Below are 18,726 nucleotides of genomic sequence, written 5' to 3' on the forward strand. Positions count from 1 at the left end.
TTAACAATGCTCCAGCTATACAATATATTCTCATTCACCAGACTTCTAGTGGCAGCATCTGTAGATGGCCACTTTTGCAGCATTTCAAAGATTTTACTTGGCAAACCACCTCCTTCTAGTCGAGGTTTACCACTTATCCAGTCAAAAAATCTGCATCCAGGCACATGAACTGGAAATAGCCAGTAAAGTTCAGAGTCAAGACTGGGTTTGCTTCCTGTAAGTGCCAAAAACACAAATACACAACAAGCAGTTCATCTGACATTCACATTCATCACTGAGATTTAAAGCTGCAGTTGTAATAAACCAAGGAGCATTTCCAAACAACTGTAACACTTAGCAGCCTCCTGGAAAAACATTCTGCTCATCTGCAAAGAGATTTAAACATGGCAAACCAGGATATCACGGGATCTTTCAAAGTGCTGTAAGACCCAAGAGTGCCTTCACAGCAGAGCTCAAAAGGCTCTTTCCCCTGATGAGCCAGCTCAGTGTTAGAGGAAGAGGAGGTGCTTTGCAAGTTAATTATGCAGATAATCTAGCAGTCTACAGGGATAAGCAACAGCCCAGCCTCCAGCCAGTGACTGGCTAGATTTGACATACTTATCAGCTTTGTCTTTCTGACCTTCAGTTATTGGTAAAGAGAATGATCTATAACATTCAGCTAAGTATTTTTGACTTGTAAAGAAAGTGTCAAGAGAGCCACACAGAAGGTAAGAACTGCAAGAATCCACTTTTCACAGCTCTTCCAGAATACAAACATACTGTCAGGCTGGGGTCGACAGTGCCCACTTCCTTAAGGAACACACAAAAGTCTTGAACCCAGCATACTGATAACAGTTTCCCAGTTCCTATAAAACACAGAAATGCATATGCTAGATTTTCTAACACCAGACTTCTTTCCTTGGATGCAGTGTAATTTTAAGCTGCAAAAAAATTTGCATGCACCTGAAGCTTGACTGCGGATTTGAACTGTGAACATAAAATATGCCCTTTAAGATAGCTGAGAAAAAGATTTTTTAAAGAAGCACTTAAAGCAGGACTCAGAACTTGTGGCAGATTTAATGACTAGAGGTTCAGAGTAACAGAACAAACTCTTTAATTACTAGGAACACAGGATATGCCTTCTATATTTAGCTTTAAATGTACTGTGCTTTAATCTGCTCGAGTGAGGGTCTGGGTTTATAAGGCACTGCCTCAAGCACTGGCCCAATATCCTTCATTAAGAAACAGCATCTTGAGACTGAGCAAAACAAACCCAGTGATCTATGCAACAATCAAGAATGGCATCAGCTACTGAAAATAAGATTTTAAAGTGCTGTTGCTACCACAACAGATGCCTGAATAATAGTTTAAAATTTACAAAAGTAAATACAATGCAAAACTTTTTTTTTTTTTTTTTTTTAATCAAGAAGAAACCAACAACAGCACAAAAGTGGTGGCTGAAGGTTGCAAATTCAGGGTGGCAGCATATAAACTTGCTCAACACATTTACATCAGAGAGTGCAGCCTGCCTCCCGTGTGTTGGCTGTAAAACCTTGAAATCACATAAGACCTTGAACTATTACATACATTCTCCATTTTGAAAGGTACAGCACCCAGGTCACTCAAAGTCAACAGCCAATTATGAAATGGCAGCTAGAGAAGTCATAATGGTTTTAGCAAGGATCTTAAAGATAGATAGGGGTAGGAAGGGAATAGCCTCCAAAAGAAAGCCCAAACCACCACTCAAACTTGCATCTTGCAACTCCAGGATTTGTATGAATTGTCAGCAGGAAAGCAAGCAAGAGACACAGAAATGACAGCTCAATCCTTTCACAGATTCCACTCTTCACCAGAAAATGGGCAAGGCTCAGCAATAGAAACTTGAGTCTCAATTTACTGCTCAGTACTCAAGCAGATGTCAGAGCAGTGCAGAACCTGGCACTATGTTCCACAATGGGTTCATTACCAATACAAACCACAAAATGTCTAAGCCTGCTAATTACTAACTTGCAGCTAAAAAGTTCATCAGAAAAATTTAAAAATGCGTGACTTTAAAGTTACCAAAATCCACACCCATTCTTTTTAACAGGCTTGTATAAAACAGATTCGTATTTTAAAAATTCATAAATCGTTGAGTTGGCACATTCTCCTGAGACTGCTTCAAGTCCAGGAGCTAAGCTTTCTCTACAGTTGCTCCTCATTTTCATGCTAAAGACCCTAAACAGTTAAATTGAAACTGAGGAACATCTACAGTTGCAGATATCCAGATATATATTATACAACAATTACTCTGATCAAACAATCCTTCTCACACAATTAATAAAAATAGTAACAGCTTTAATTAATAAATCCAGCATTAATTAATAATATTAATTTATAAAATCTGCAACAGATTAAGTGAAAGTTTCTTCACTGCTTCAGCAAGTATGAACTCAATAAGTTAGAAAAATGCAGTCTTTTATCCACACCACAGGGAAATTCTCATGATGATTAACTCCTGAATTATTTAAAGCCTTGGTAAGGCTGAAGTTTCTCCCATTTGTTCTTGGAAACATTTTGCTCATATTGAAAAAAAAATACTGAAAACCTTTATTCAAAGCAATACTATTTTTCTAAGCATCATTTTACACTTCTCTTGACCAAAATATCAGAATCATCTGAGATTCCTCAAACATTAGCATGCTCAAATGAATCTGGGAACAGTTGCTTCACAGCAGCGAAACTTCACTGCCCTAGTTACAGAGAGAAGAGAATCAGTGCCAGACAACATAACAAAAATAATGATGCTTTAATAAAAACTGCCAAGATTTTATGGCTCTGTGTGTGCAGGGCACAAAACACAGCCCCCAGAGCAGGCAGTGACCCACTGGATTGGGGTCAAGCAGCACTGCACAGGATGCTGCTGCTGCCGTGGGGACTGGCGCCGATGGCGTTTGACTGACAGGGCGATGGAGAGAACTGCCAGAACACCACCAACACAGCACCACCAGCCTTCACAGGAACACATGCTTGGCAGGAATTATTTCCATCTCCTTCCTTTGCTGAGATATCATATAAGACAGGGGCACTCATCACAAAAGCAAATAAAATAGAAGTATAGATGGGTAGAGTTGCTATGAAGGAAACATCCCAACTCACATACCAAGAGCAATCTTTTCTTTCCCCTCAAAGAATATCCAGGACATTAAAAGGCTTTAATGGGTCTTTTTTATCTAGCAATGTTATTGGATGTTTTCATTCTCTCACAGTTACATTTCCAGGCTTGGGGTAAAGAGGTTTTCCACCCCTTCCAGCAGCAAGCCAAGAAGTTACATTAAATGCAAATTACTGAATTTGAGCAGCATAGAGGAAGAGCTGCCCTTGTACTTTTGCCAGAGAGGAAACATGTCAGCACACAGCCAGCAGCTGTCTTTGCTCTCTGAAAAGCAGCAGACAGCAGGATTATGAGCTAACAAAATCTGTAGGTGGAAAACTTATTACCAGTAGAGAGGAACAGAGCAATGTAATGGGACAAGAAGACAGAGCAGATGCAATGCAGACACAGGTCCTCAACAAATCCTCATCAGGCTTCCCACTGGGACACTGTGCCCTTTGTTCCTAAAACATAGGGACTTTTTAAAGTGATGAATAAGCTGGAGGTGTGTAAATTCAACCAGGGCACAAATCACCAGGAAGTGCAGCACTGGCTACCAGGTTTTATCTTGCAGACTTGCCACAGAAGCACAAGCACAGCTGCCACGTTTATGAAACCTTTAACCCAAAGGTGCTGGTTATTAGAAGCAATAAAGCCAGAGCCAGGTTCTTGCCACATTAAAATACCTTCCCTGATTTTATAGCCTCAACGGCAATGTGCAGGGATAAAACAGTAACATAAGAATCTGCAGGGTAAATACAATTAACAGGGGGTTTTAACGTTTACATGAAATACGAATATTGATGAACCACATGCACTGGCTTTCCCTAAAGAGCCTTCCAGAAGCTCTCAAGGCACTTATATGTTTTTAAAAATGTTTCTTTTTAAATCAGAGAACAGTACTGGTCCACAGTAAAAAGTGTATCTACTTCAATAAAACTATCTGTCCCTTATTAGCATGCCTAGTGTGAGAGAGAAAACAAAGAGATGAAACAAAAAGAATTTATTTAACTCTGGAGCAAGTAGAAACAAATACTTGAAGAGAATTAATCTTACCACACGTTAAATAATAAATAAAAATGGAACAAACTGGGAATGCAGCTTGTGAAGAGTTATCCTGGAGAAGAAGGAGGGGGAAGGGAAGACCTTACAGCTCCTTGCAGCCACCTGAAAGGAGACTGTAGACAGATGGGGCTGGTCTTTCCCAAGTAATGAGCAGCAAGACAAGAGGAAATGGCCTCATGTTACATCAGAACAGGTTTAAATGGGGTACTAGGAAAATTTTCTTCACTGAAAGCAATTGTGAAGCATTGGAATGGGCTGCCCAGGGAAGTGGTAGAGTTACTGTCACTGGAAGTATTTAAAACACACATAACTGAACTTGGCAGACATGCAGATGGCACTTACGGACATCACAAACCCAGAAAAAATGAGAAGACAGACTCACTGAAGCCTGCATCATAAATCACATCACCTAACAGCTAAACTGGGATGCACAGGAAGATGCTTCTCGGAAAACAGTAAGAAAAACCCCAGTTCCCTCTGTCACCAATGAATGCACAATCACACAATGCACTAGAGATCCACCTCACCGCACTTATTTCAGAACAGCAGGTATTTCTTAGGTCACTACTCAGAAATTTCTACAGAAGTGGCTCAAACGAGTAACACTACTGAAGCACTTTCAATGCACTTCACAGTGTCAAGAGAACTGTAAATTGAGCACTGAGACAATGGACTTCTCTGTCATATCACCAGGAACCATATAAAAATGTGTGTGACACAGCAGTCAATAAAAGAAAAAAAACAAAACCAAAAAATTCCTAATAATTGACAGGTAGAAATACAAGCTAAGTAAATTAAATCACACACTCAGCTTGACACACAAAAAAATGTTGTCTTTCAGTAACAAGACTTCTTCCAGCAACTGAAGAAGAGGAATTAGATGTAATTCTTTAAGAACAAGGTATTAGCAGGAGCTTTTCTCACTGTTGAGAGCTCTCTTAGGTGCTGCACTATTAACTAGAATAGACTGTGATAATGGAGATGGTGTATTGCTACAGATCAAGTAATATCCAATTAACATTCATCTTAACTTAAAATGTCAACTCCAAGTTTGCATACCTTGCCAACATGAAAACCTCTTAGAAAAAGAAGGGGATAAAAAGCATCAGGCAGAGATCGGGGTCAGGTGAACAGAAAAACAAGTGAAAGAAAGACAGAATTCTTCCAAAGCTAAATAAGTTTCTTCCTCACAAAAGATACCACTTTCAATGGACTGCGTAGATGCTAAAACAGGGTTCTCGAATTTGGACACACTGGATATCCTGATCATCCTGAAAAATACAACTGTCTTAGAAATTGCCACAGCGATGGTTTTGGTTTAGGAAAAATGGTGTAGCTGAAATTCTGCAAAAAACATGACTATAAAAGTACTGCATCAATCCTTCATTAATGTTTGGGGAAGAACTGCAGTAGCCACTGTTCACAGCACATTTGCAAGAAATTAATGGAGTTACTTTATAGGGTTCCCTTGAACCAGGTCTCTAACAAACCAATAAACACAGGAATTTGGAAGAAAACATGTTACAAAAATACTAGAGAGGCTTCATTCCCAGGAACAAAGCTTGTTAAGACACAAGATAACACAGTAAGAGTTCAGTAATGAAGACAGGAGAAACATTCTCATGTAGAGTACCACTCCTCTGCTCAAGTCCATCCTGCTTCTTTTTTCTTTAATGAATCAGCCTACTGGAAGTTTTTACAATGTTGACCCTACAATTTCAGTATCAACAATAAAATCAGAAGATGTACCTTTTCCATTCTTCTTGCTACCACAAAGCTCTGAGAAGCAGCAAAAGCACTGGACATCACTAGCACCTCCAGGACACAGCACTGCAGCACTTGAAAACCAATAAACTCAGGGGCTAATGTTAAAAACAAAAATAAATAAATACAATCTGTGCATTCTCCAGAAAGCAATGCCCCCCAGATGCTAGCAGTTCATTATTTCATGAACTAAATATAGTAATGGGAGGAGGGATGTATTAATAGCCAGCACCTCCTACACACCTGCAATTGGTGAACGCCTTGATTTTAACAGAACAACTGCTTTAAGCATTAAAGCAAGTTTCAATTCAGAACTCCCTAATTACTTCTTCAAAGCATGTGCAGGGAGTTGACCACGATAATGCATGTTTTATTACCTGAGGGAAAGTGAATCAGCTTCCAGATATCTGAATTCTGATCTTTCTGGCATGAAGGGCCAGCAGTGAAAACATATAACACTTTGCACCGTATCTAGTATTCCAAACATACCAACTAATACTGATTATGCTGTTTGAAGTATTCACTTGGACAAAAAAAAGAGTGACTTGTGTCACTCTACATCCCAAAAGTAGTCCCATATTCTCTGCAGCTGCTTCTTCCTCCTCAGAGCAGGTGAAGATTTTGACAGAACACACTAGTTTTGGGTAAATAAATTCCTGGAGTGGGGAATAGAAGCAGTCAATGCTTGGACTGCTTCAACCTGCAAACAGTTATTTTCTAGGCAATGGTGGGTACAACCCCTCTCAGATCAAGCTAATCCCATGGCAATAGATACTGATTCACATCCAAGCTACGTGTTGGGGGAAAAAAAGAAATAAAGGCCACCCATGGGGTGCCTACACAATCAATGTTATTGCTAGGTGAGTCAGAAAAATAGCTATTACAGACTGAGCAGACACTTGCTATCCTACCCACTTCCTGCCAGCTCTCATACCAGCATTCAGTTTTACTCCAGAACAGCATTTCTTCACCTCTATGTGGAAACCTGAAAGTTCTCAGATTAATTCTTGGAAGAAGAGTCTATCAGGGGCTATTAAACACAGGAATGATACAACTTTCTAAGCCTGAAAATTGCTGTGAGTTTGACAGGACATGAAAGAGAAATGTAGCACTCCCTTCTATCTAAATTGTTGTTGAGTTTTTTTCTGTTCTCTTTGTTTTTCTTCTCTCACTTACCAACACTATAGGCCACTTCCAGAGATGAGACTATAGACCCAAAACAAATTTCTCCCAGTAAGCCAAGCTTTGGTATGAGAAGGCTGTCTTTTAAATCGACAAACACAAGACAAGCATTACTCACCCATGACAGTATACTCCACCAGAGTATTATGGCAACAGCACTGAGAGCTGGGTGGCACCTGAGTAAGGTCAGGATAGGAGAAAAAGTAAACAAAAATCCCAAGAGGACTATCCTGGGTCAGCTTGTTGTGTTACTGATTTTGCAGGAGGACTTTAGTAGCTTTTTGTAAGATGAGGGGAAACATTCAAACCAGTTTTCTTCAGAGAGCAAAAATCTTTTGAGACATACTGTGATTCAAGCCAAGTATTTCCTCCCAAAAACTGGGGGTGCCCAGAGAGAATATTGTCAAGACTGGCAATGGGAATCACATTGGTATTGTGATTGAATGGTCTATTGCAACTGCTTTACTTTGTTATGTGTCATTTATAATTGTAAGACATTCTCAGTATAATTTTTTCTTATTCTGCTAAAACAGAAATCCCACATAACATGAACTATCTTCAGGTGAGGAAATTAGATATTAAACATCATACTCTCTACATGTGGAATATCTAAAAGATGCTGATCATAGAGTACTGGACTCTGACACTACTCACATATCAGAACTGGGAGATCAGTTTTGGTTTGGTAACCCAAAGCTCAAATGCCAAGCAACCATGTATGGCAAAGTTTCCCTTATTTTGGAATATAATACACAGACACAGTTCTGAAAATTCTCAAAGCATTGCATCTTCTCTCAATTTTTACAGTTATCTTTGCTTTTCTTAATCTTCTTCCATCCTGTATCTAAATATAAATGACATTGAACACAAGACTTATCTGAAAATATAAATGCATAGAACCAAGAATGTCTTTGATGGTAATCTATATTCAGGAGACTTTGAAATACATCAAACTGAACCCAAAGAATACACAGTCTATCTACAAACACAGCACTGCAAGCAATGGCTATTATGAATGCTTCTTAAGTTTTGCTTCTGAAAAAAGTGGTAATTATATGCAATTTTGATAATTGCAATCTGATGAAAACTTGGTTCTCAAAAACACATTTATATATACAGGTGGCCAAAATCTCAGAACTAAGAAATACTGCCACAAAAAGAAGTCAAACAAAGCAACAATGCAAATCACTCGAGGTAGAAGAAAAAATTCTATGCTAGAGCAACTAGCCTGTTGTGTCACTAATTTGTATTTATTTTCCAGTATAAGCATCATCCCCTAACAGCTTAATCACAAGAAGCTAGTAGAAGTTACTGAGACATCTGTTTCACACAGATGTAGATCAGAGCAGGTATATAATATTTTACCCCACTCCACCACAGAGGCAGCAGGCAGTGCTGAATACACTGCAGTGCTTTGTGCCCACGCACTGGTAATGGAAGCAGAGAGCTGTCAGTCAGCTCAGTTCAATGCAAAACCCAGCAATTTAATTGATACTACTAGTTGTGAGGACCACTCCCTGTTTCAATGTCAGTCATTTTAGAAGGCAGTCAACTAAGCCAAAACCCCTATTGACTTTTCTTGACTAAACAGCCAACTGTCAGAACCCAAATATGGGCTGAATTTGACTTGCCTTTAAAAATGAACACCTAGTCTGACTCTGTAATTCATGCCTAATTTCACCATAAGAAGAAACAAAACCATCTCCAGAAAATACCTTATCGAAACTATTCTGCTTGCCCATCTTAGTGATGGGTAAACCACCTCACAGTTTCAGATTTAAGGCACTTTTTAGGTTTCTGAATCAGATCAAACTTCACACCTGCAGATTGGCCATCTGTGTGGAAGTCTACAGCTCAGTGATACCCATAAACATTTCAGGCAGAGTTAGGAATTTAGTTATTCACCCAAGATTAACAATAAGGCAATTACAATTTCTTCACTATTCAGTTCTATCATCAATTCAGCAGACTTGCTTGTTTATCTCTCTGAAATAATTCAAAGAACTTCCATTGTTGGTTGAGAAGTTTCAAAATCCAGCGTACCACAAGTATGCTGAGAGCACAGTCTCAGCATCAGACCACAGCCATCCACCCACTCCCAACCCAGTTTCTGAAGCCAAGCATTACTGCAGGAGTTATGGATTTCTAACCAGAATATGTTTAGTATCTTTTTTAAAGGGCATAAAGCATCACTATGCCAGACAGCCTTGATTCCTTCAGAGAAAGCATGCATCCACTTTCTGGTTGTTTGCCCTATGTCAACGTCAGCAGGGCACAATGATATTTAACACTATTAATAGGGAAATCTATTTTGTTGTTTACAGCATCACTGTTCAAGCACTGGAAAGACTAATATCAGCAACCTACTTCTGCAGATAACCTAATAAGAGTTCCATGGAATGTGTATCTGTAGGTGTATGCATACATACATATGTACAAGAGAGCAAAAATACCAGTAAAAGCTACATTAGATTTCTACAACTCACTTCCTATGGATATGCAGATATGAAGAATGTAAAAGGTTTACTAATGAAACAGCTAAAGGTTTTTGTTTTTTTTTTTCGATGGACTGAGAAACCAGAGTGAAAGGCTTGGCTGACTCTTCTGAGGCTTCACAAAGACATGGCAGTTAACCTAGCTAAATCCTAGAATAATGCAGAGCTGTTCAGTCATTGGATCAGCCAAACTCTCCATGTCAGTGAACTGACTGCTAGAAGCCATGCAAACCAACGCATTTGTATCCCACCTCAAATGTTGCTCTGCATAGTTTGATACACTCTGTAGAGCTGAATAACTAGTAAAGTTAGCCTATGATCTTTGTTAAGGGAGAGTAAAAAAGAACTGACAACCTGAACTATTTTTTTTTTTTTCAATTCTTAAACAGAAGACAGCAGATATTCAACATGACTCTCAACTGGAGGTTTTGCAATAACTGGTATTTTTTTGCTATTCTTGACAATGCTTCAAAAACAAAGTTGATATTCCAGATAAAAATATATCAACATGAACCTTTACTAACCAAGTGTTAGTAACATGAATTAAGGTATTTTACTCAGTAATTTAGTAGCCTAGTTTTCAACATAAATTAAATAATTTATCTTGGGATTACAATAAAAAATATAACAAGTATGTTGAAAACAATAAATGGGGAACATGAGTTTTTGTTCCTATCACCAAGATCACCATCACCCTCAGAAGACTTTAGCGTGTCTTCTCACACCATAACACTGCTTTTGAAGTGCCAATACCTACTAACAAGATCAACAACTGTTTGAACTGACAGGACAAAGGAAAATGGGGAAAGAACAAGGCCTTCCTATACCTCACCATTATACAGCTTAGAGAGGGCATTAAGATACTAAACTAATCCTAACATCAAACAGGCTACCCATGAAATGCTTTGGCTTGACACCTTTGGCTTCAGTGAGCTGGGAACCACTGCTCACAGATACAAGTTGAAGAACTGGACAAGTTCCTGACAAGAGAGACCTGACAGTCTGGTGCCTTGAGCATGCAGCATGGTTGTGTGTGAATCACCAACCAACCAATCCACTGACAGTCCACTGTCATCATGAAGAATCTTAGAGGCACAACAGCAAAGCAAATTCACATACTGATGGCAGAGTACACTGGGAAAACAGCACTTTTTCAGCATAGACCATTAAACCAATTCAGCAGGAATAAAACAACTGACAAAATAAAACCCTTCCCTTGGATCTTCTAGAGAATTATGTGCATCCTTTCCTTCTTCTAACTCATGAAGCCTCTTAACAAGGCCCCACAAAACAAGATAGTCAAGAAGTAGGTGTTTCCTCATGCTGGGAAGGAGCTGAGTCTGATGAGTGGGATGATAAATTTAAAGGGCAGAGCCAAGAACTCACATGGCCCTGGGGGCACACTGACTGGAGCCTCTTTTCATATAAAATGTAGAGAAAGAAATCCACAAACATCTTGGCAGAATATGGTATTCAAAAGCACAACACTGGGTTTCCACAGCACTGGCTGATGATTTTGGGATCTTCAGGTCACAGTCACAAGAAACCATACATTAAGGAAAATATACTCAAAGGAAACCTAAGACAAAAGACACTTAACACAGGCTTCAGAAAGGTGCAGAGACATGGAAAAAAACAGCAACTAGACTCAAACCAAACTTACATCAATCTTGGTACATACAAAGAAGGTTATATATTGAAAAGAAACTCACCATCCCTTCTTCTAAATGGCTGATTTCCCCTCGAGCATTTAGAAGAAATAACATACTTTGTTTTAGTAATTTTCTGTTGCTCAAGGCATGAAATGGTAGAGAAAATAAATGACAAGCTCTGTACCTAATGCTCAGTAGAATCTTCCCAAGATTTCACCCCTGTGTTTTATCAGAAGAAAATGACTAATGTGTAACTTGAATGCTCTGAATATATCTTCCCTCTTAAAAACATTTCTAGAGAACTAGAGGATTTTATTTATGGAAACAAAACTTAAAATGAAAGGATCACTTTAGCTTGCAAATTACAAACCGTTGAATGGCTTAGACTTCTTTTCTGCATGAAAACACATCTAAGGAAAACACGAGACAGTAGTTATTACAAGCAAGTACAACCCCAAAGCCATATTTAATTGTTCTGCTTGCAGTAGCTGAAGGAATTGCAGAAGAGTGTAACTCGTTGAGATTCAAGACATCACACAAGATGCTTCCTTCCAATGTCCCTGGCCAACCTCTGTCCCAGACCGTGTCTAGCATTTCCTTTGCCTGACCTGTCTGTCCTCAGCCTTAATTCTCACTAGAGGTAATCCATCATCTTACAGGCTGAATAAAAGCAGTAATCTTTGTCTGCCACTACGACTCAGAAAAAACTGTAAGCGATCTCTACACAAAACTTCTCCATCCAACCTAAGAACAGCTCGGATTTTGCAGAGCAAATCCTTACACAGAATGCCAAAACATATGTAAGAAGGACACAGTGCATTTTAAAATTCACTCTACAGTTTCTGTAGTAGAAAAGACAAACACATTTGTAATTTCAAACGCTCTTAGACACAGAGTAACTAAAAGCTCTCATAGATGAAGTAGGAATTACTACTGATTTACTTACTGGAAGCATTTTCCTGACTTGCTGTAATTTAAAAATCAAAAAAGGTAACTCAACATTGGTTATTTACTTTATATGGCACACATGAGGAGGACTTTTTACTTTATTAAAACCAGCTTAGCCAACAAAAATGTATCCAAAGATGGAGTGAGAACAGTCTTGCAATCTGATCTACATGAGCTGCCACACTTGGATTTAACCATCCACATCACAAACAGCGATCCAAATCAGAAGTTTTACCAGCAAACTGTTACAAACATAGGAGTTCCCTCTATTGTGCTTGCACTATACAACCACTCTTTACAGAAGACCAAAGCCATTAAACCCTGAAACTCAAGTGTTTCATTCTTCTCTCTGCTGTACAGCATGTAAGAATGGTAAAGAACACCACAGTGCAGAAAAATGGCCATCACACCACTGTACGTTAGTACTGGACTCTGTCTGGCTTTTTGACTTTTGCAGTCTCTTACAAGATCTACAGCTACATTTAAGAATTACAGTATGGCAAGTACAAAAGGTTTTCAGGCATGGCAGAGTATTATTGCACTCCACAGTCTTCTCTCTAGGGAGAAAAAAATAGATGGTTTTCATTTGTCAATTTTCCTCTCGCACACCAGCATTACCTCAGAGTGATCCTTGAGTATTTTATTTATCTTTAAACAGATAGCTACTACTTTAGCATGTAACTACTGTTGCAGTAGGAGGGGAAGAGTCATTTTTAATTAACACTGGATCACATGGAAAAAGAAACCGTTTCAGAAATTAAATCTACAGTTTAATGGGCAACCATGGCACTGCACAGGTGATTTATTGCTCAGAAAATATCAAAATGAAATTACTTCACCTGTAAGCTCAGGCAGAGAGACAGATGTGGGTGACAGCCTATTGCCTTATGAGAAACACAGATGTAGGAATTCTTGAATTTGCACAGGAGGAATGAGGACAGAAAATAAGATGAGGAATAAAAGATGATGTCTCAAAGCAATCTGAATTTAACAGCACACATCCATTCAATGCATGATCTAATTCCTCTGTCCTAAACAATAACCTTAAGCCTACAAAGAGGTACATCTATCTGCACATTACTGTGAGCAGAGTTTAAATAATCCTGTCTGGAGGTTAACAAAAATTACTCACTAATTAGATCTAATTAAATGTTTAACCCAAGTGCCTTCAACCATTCTTTGCCAAAAAAAGGACTGATTGTCACTGACTAAATGCTAACATTGTTTTTCCCAGTATTGCACTCATGAATCCCCAAAACCAGTAGAAATTCTATGTGCGCTGTGATTTTTCAAGCTCCTTCTACACACAGATATATTTCCCTTGCAGCTTTAAGTAATTTTATTTGCTTTATATCTCTGAATTTTTGAATTTATTTTAGGAACAGCCATCTGAAAAGCCATTGCGAACTAACTCTTACAGAAGCTGTGCTAATACATTACTGGGTTATTGCTACCACCTGCAAACCTTAAGTGGGAAAAAACTTAGTTTTGCAAAGGTCATTCTCTGACACATATTGCTCTGCTGTCACTAAACACATCTCAGTCTTTAACAGCAAAAAGTGCTTGTATGCCTTCTCCTCCAAATAATGCAAGTACCTACCTACATGGAATTCACATTAAACAATTTGTTTAAAGCTTAGATTTATTTTAATTCAAGAAAACCACAGTGACTTAGAGCTACAAATGAAAAGCACAAAACATCTATTGTCTGAGCAAGACCAGAACCACCTAGAACAAACAATTAGGAGAATGTGAACTCAACCTGCCAAAGAGCAATTTATTGTTTCCTATGCTAGGTGTACATAAAAGAAGAAAGAGGTTCACATATCTGATTTTGTTGTGAAAGCAATGCTGACTTTTTCAAAGGAAGCTTTTAACCAGGTAGTACAAATGCACATTCTTCTAAGGCACTTACACTGTCCATGACCATCATCACAATATCTGAGCACCTTGAAATTTCTTCTTTGGTCTGTTAATCCTCACTCCCTGTGGGAAGATGCCACATGGCCTGCCATGGTTAGCAGTTAAAGACACACACACCAAAAAAAAAGGCTATGTTTAAAAATGCACTTTGCAGCATATAAAAATAAACTTGTGAACAGTTTTCTTAGAAGGAAATTCTACAGGTTATTGCTGTTCTGGATATATTTTAGTAGCAAAATCACCAAAGCTGGCTCTGCTCAATCAGGTCAAGTCTTGTAGCAAACCAAGTTAAATAAGACTACTAAGCTCAGACAGGAGTTCCTCACCATTACACAGACTTTCAAGCCCCAAACTGGTACTTTTCACACTGCTCTGACCTGCATTTTCTGCTGGAGAGCACTGCTCACCTCAATTGTGCTCATCCTATAGTCTTTTGGAAAATACTTTGGTGTCCTTCTGTCCCATATATGTAAGAGTCCTTCAAGTCAAGGATTTAACAGAAGATGAGAGAAACGTACGTCATCCTGCCAGACTTTGGATACAGCTAGAGTCAAGTCCTGGGATTTGCTCCTGAAGTTCCAAGTGTAGAGAAACCCTAACTTTGTGCAAGGTCTCACAAGGAATTGGTAGCAGGTGGAGATCTCCATTGAGCTCTCAGATGAGCATTTTGGCTTCAGGAATACCTTGTGTGTAGCTATTGTGCATACACCAATTGTGTTCAAAAACACACACCAGTGCTCACCAGTTTCAGTTATTTTTCTGTGGTTTTATAAACTACCTTCTGGTACAAAACAGGCCTTAGCAACGTTGCAGATCATAACAAAGACCAAGTGGCTGCCTTGAGATCCAGAAACAGATGAAAGTTGAAAAAACCTTACAATAAAATAAAAACACTTAAGGAAGTCAAAGTTACACAATGCCAATCAACTGCAGGCGGAAGCAACTTATCCACAGATTACTATTTGTGAGATCTGAGAGGAAAAACAGAGGATGTTTCTAGCAATAAAAACCCCTTGAACTTGCATGAACTTGAACTGATCTAAATGAATAATCCTATTAGATCCTCTTAACTTTGGCCAGGATATAATTATAAGGATTGGAGACAGCAGGACCAAAACTCAGTGGGGGTCTGTCTGCAAGGCTCAGCTCCACTTGAAGGGGATTTCCTCTTGCCCAGGGCATGCAGGAAGACAGAGCTAATTTACAAAAACACACTTGGCAACAATAAGGAATGGATTTTACATAGGAATGACTCCATACACTGATGACTTCAGCTTGGCAAAAAGACAATGGCAGGGGACACTACAGGTCTGTCAAGGCATGATTGCAGGTCAAGGCTGAACAGGAACCAATTCCTCACAGGCTCCCAAAACAGGAACTGGGGGCTGAGGTTTGAACAAAACCATGAAGCACATTCAAAAACAGGAAAGAAGTGGTCCTCTTTCAAGCAGTCATGAAAGTTATAATCATGGGATGCTGCATACACACAATTTATCTAAATTTAAAAAGCCTAACAGCCTACTTCAGGCTGTCAAATATTAAGGTAAACACAAAGACACCACTTCTTGCTGAGGAAATCTCTAGCTGAACCAGTTAAATGGGAGCTAGGAAATAAGTCACAAAACTATGCATATCTGTTTGACCTATTATTTTACATTCCCCAAAACAAAATGTAGTGGGTCAGACAGGTTTCTGACCCTGCCAGGCCCAGGCACTGAAAGAGACTATGGGATCTTTAACCTCTGCAGAGTACATGCCCAGAATTCAGGCAACTCTCCAAGACAAAGGTGAAGGTAGGTCATTTGAGAGAAAAACAGTGAAACCAATTCAGCATTTCCTTTCCCTCCCTTCCACGTCCAAAGACTGAGAGTTTTATGGTGCACTCTCCAAGACATAGGGCAGACTCTTCTACCCAAATTGACCCAAGAAAAAGGTTATTGCTCTGTGCATTCTCCCCACATGAATGTCACTTAATTAAAGAAATCCTTATTATTTTCTTGCATGAATCTTACTCCAGACAATTGCACATAGGCACTCAGGATCATCTATACATTGGTAACAATAACTATCACAAATCCCCATGAGCACACCTCAGTGCAGTAAAACCAGCAAACTGCTGGGGAAAAACGTCACCACTGGTCCCTGCTTCACAGATCACAAGTATCACATGTATTACCTGATGAGGAAATAGGGAATTTTTAATATGTAAATATTTAATTAAAAATTTAAAAAATATTCTGAATCACAGTGAGGTTAACATTTCTTTCTCCCTCTGTAATACCAAAATATGAATTATTAATTACCGAGCAGCAATACACACATCTTAAATATGTGAAGCAAACAAATGCAGCAGATAAAAGAAAATGCATTAAGGGGCAAGACACAAAGGCACAGAATCCACATTTTCATGTTCCAGTTCTCTGCCCTCACACTGACTCCCGACATTGCCTTGGAAAAAAATATAAAAAAATCACTTGTTGCCTCCATGCTTCAAATTATGTCCATAAAATGGAGACAATGCCACTTTATCACAATCTCACAAGGATAAACTGGAGATTGTGAAATGTCTGGATAATACAGGATTGAAGGTCATACAGGAGCCAGGTAAGAGTAAGAAACATGTTTTAACTAGCACTGAAAGTATTTTATTACCCATGCAGATGGATCACTCCTGTAGCATTAGTCACCAAGTGAGATCCAGTGAGGCTGCCAAGGAAAAACTGTGTGCCTCTGTGAACAAGGGTAGGATGGTAATAAGGATATTCTCATACTAAATAAAATGAATCTAATATGCATACTTTTGTGTGCTGAATGCATAACAGGTTTTGGGTTGGGTTGTTCTTGTTAATGCAAAAGGAAGTTTGAAGGCTCTTCTTATTTAATAGTGCCACAGAGATTGTCAGGGCACTGTAGTATCAAAAAATTTGTTCACAGCAGGTAAAATTCACACCCTGCAGTGAACCAACAAAAGACCACTTAAACTCTAATTTCAGCCCTTATGGTTGAGCCAGTGACACACTTCTGTTAGCACAACATGGGGACCATTTTCTGGATCAGAATATTAAAAGCACTTGTGCTTCAATGGTATTTCTTTCTAGACATTTTTTGCTTCCCACAAAAAAAAGCCAAGGGAATCTGTTATAATCTGAAGCCCAAACCAATCTGCTTTATTTACACTTGCTGATGCAAGTAAAACTAGATGGTGGTACCTCCCTGAATTTCCATGGTTTTTAAAATCACGGAAACGTACACAATTTGGCTGTTTAGGTAAACCAAAATTGTATCACATTCTGCTTTTTTTACCGAAATAGTTACACAGACATACTATATTCAGAGAGCATGCTTCTTCTTCACCATTTCTGAAAGTCAGTCAACAAGTCATCAACAAATATCAAAATAGAGAACAATATTAGTATTAGAAAGAGAAATTTCAATATGCAAGTAAACATGAAATGACCTGCAAGTAGTAAAGAAAAATTCGGCTTGTTGATAAAGCCAGTTACAGGGAAAAGGTGGGTTCCCTAAAAGGAAGGATACAAAAAATATACATCGAAGAGTAGGGCAAAGGAGGGTAAAACTCAGCACCAAGTACCAGGGTCCTGCTCTTTTCTATGGTATAAACACAAGCAAAAAATCGAGAATATTAAACCTCAGTCCCTGTCCCTTGGAGGGAATCTGCAAGATCGTGCCAGCGCGTAGCGAGCTTCCGCTGGAATAGTGGAAAGTTGGATCTGTAACAAAGATTATTTTTCCACCAACAGTTTAATTTTAGAAAGGCGCCAACAAAAGGCACCGCTCTGAACACCGCGAGCGCGCTCCTTCCCCTCCCGATCCATCAGTGCCCGCTTCCTCCTGGAGACACGATGCCGTGGCACAAAAAAACCACGGCTCCATTCGGCCGCTTTAGCCGAACAAAACGCTCTCGCTGCGTGGAAAAAAATAACACAACAAAAAGCCCAACCACCCAACCAAGCGATGCCATAAAAAGGCAGGAAAGCAGGAGCACGGAGGGAAGGGCCGGCGCGCACAAGAGCCCGCACCGCCGCCCTCCCGCAGCGGAGCCGGCGCCGCCAGCGCTCCGCGAACGGCGGGTTCCGAACCCAGGCTCCAGCACCGACACCGGGGCTCTGACGCCGCCGCCCGCCCTGCCCCGCCATGGCCGCCGCGCCCGCCCGCCCGCCCGGCCGGGGCTGCCCCACGGCAGCCGCGGTCGCCAGGGCAGCGCGGCCGCGGGAGGCCGGCGGGGCTCCGGCACAGCTCCCGCCCGGTGCTCTCCCCGTCCCGGCCGCACCTGTCCGGTGGTTGCGCGGTCCGGGGCGGGGAGGGCGAGCGTGCGCGACGGTAGCGGCGACGGCGGGAGACAATGGAGGAGTGAAGGACGGACACATTGACACACCGGCGCCTCCGCCCGCCCGCACCACTCCCGGCACCTCCCCGGGGGGGAAAAACGAAGAAGCCGCGGAGAAGCCAAAACGAGGAGACAAAATAAAAGAGGAATGCATTTCTAAACTTGAAAACAAGGGTCAAGAGCGAACGGGCTCCTTCTTTCCAGCAGCACCGGGTGGGAAGCTGGGGGAGGACAAGA

General features: G+C 40.1%; 1 protein-coding gene across 2 annotated transcripts in view; it reads right to left on the bottom strand.

Annotated features, from left to right (window-relative positions):
- The window catches only part of BZW2 (basic leucine zipper and W2 domains 2), a 56,669-nt gene that overhangs the window by 37,648 nt on the left and 295 nt on the right, over positions 1-18,726 (bottom strand). Inside the window, exon 1 of one of the 2 annotated variants that reach the window (XM_079299988.1) lies at positions 18,433-18,717. The exons of the other annotated variant lie outside the window; for it this stretch is intronic. The gene's annotated coding sequence lies outside the window, so the exon portion shown is untranslated. Of the gene's footprint in view, positions 1-18,432; positions 18,718-18,726 lie in introns of those variants that run through there. 2 annotated transcript variants of the gene reach the window in all.

This window comes from Erithacus rubecula, assembly GCF_903797595.1.
Source record: "Erithacus rubecula genome assembly, chromosome: 3".
NCBI classification, from domain to species: Eukaryota; Metazoa; Chordata; class Aves; order Passeriformes; family Muscicapidae; genus Erithacus; species Erithacus rubecula.